The sequence below is a fragment of the Brassica oleracea genome, chromosome C5 (assembly GCF_000695525.1).
Source record: "Brassica oleracea var. oleracea cultivar TO1000 chromosome C5, BOL, whole genome shotgun sequence".
NCBI classification, from domain to species: domain Eukaryota; kingdom Viridiplantae; phylum Streptophyta; class Magnoliopsida; order Brassicales; family Brassicaceae; genus Brassica; species Brassica oleracea.
Window position 1 is genome coordinate 1984614 of NC_027752.1, and position 604 is coordinate 1985217.

Here is a 604-nt window from a genome sequence, read left to right on the forward strand (position 1 = left end):
CGGCGTTCTCCACCTTCTCTCGCGACGATCTCTCCGACGAATCCTTTTCATTCTCTTACAAATCATGTAAAGACCATATCCCACTCTCTTAGGTCCTATTTGTTAGGTTTTTAAGTAGATTTGATGATTTTAGAAGGTTTTTGATAGATTTTTGTTAGGGTGATTGGGTAGGATTGTGATTTGTTGTGTAATAGGTTTAGAATTGTGATTTGGTTGTGTTGAATTGATTTAAAACTCTTTTTTATAAATTGTTCATTATTTTTGTATTTACAAAACGTTTTTTCTATATAAATTTGATTTTACAAAACGTTTTTTGTATATAAATTCGATTTTTGGATTTATAAAAGATGATTTCATATTTATAAATATATTTATATTTATTAAAACTAATTTTGTATTTATAGAACATTTTTTTGATTTATAAACACTATTTCTTTATTTTTGTATTTATAAAAACTATTTTTAAATATACAAACCGTTATTTGTATATAAATTCGTATTTTTGATTTATAAAAGATGATTTCATATTTTAAAATTAATTTTGTATTTATAATTTTTTTTTTTGATTTATAAACACTATTTTATTATTTGTTGTATTTATAAG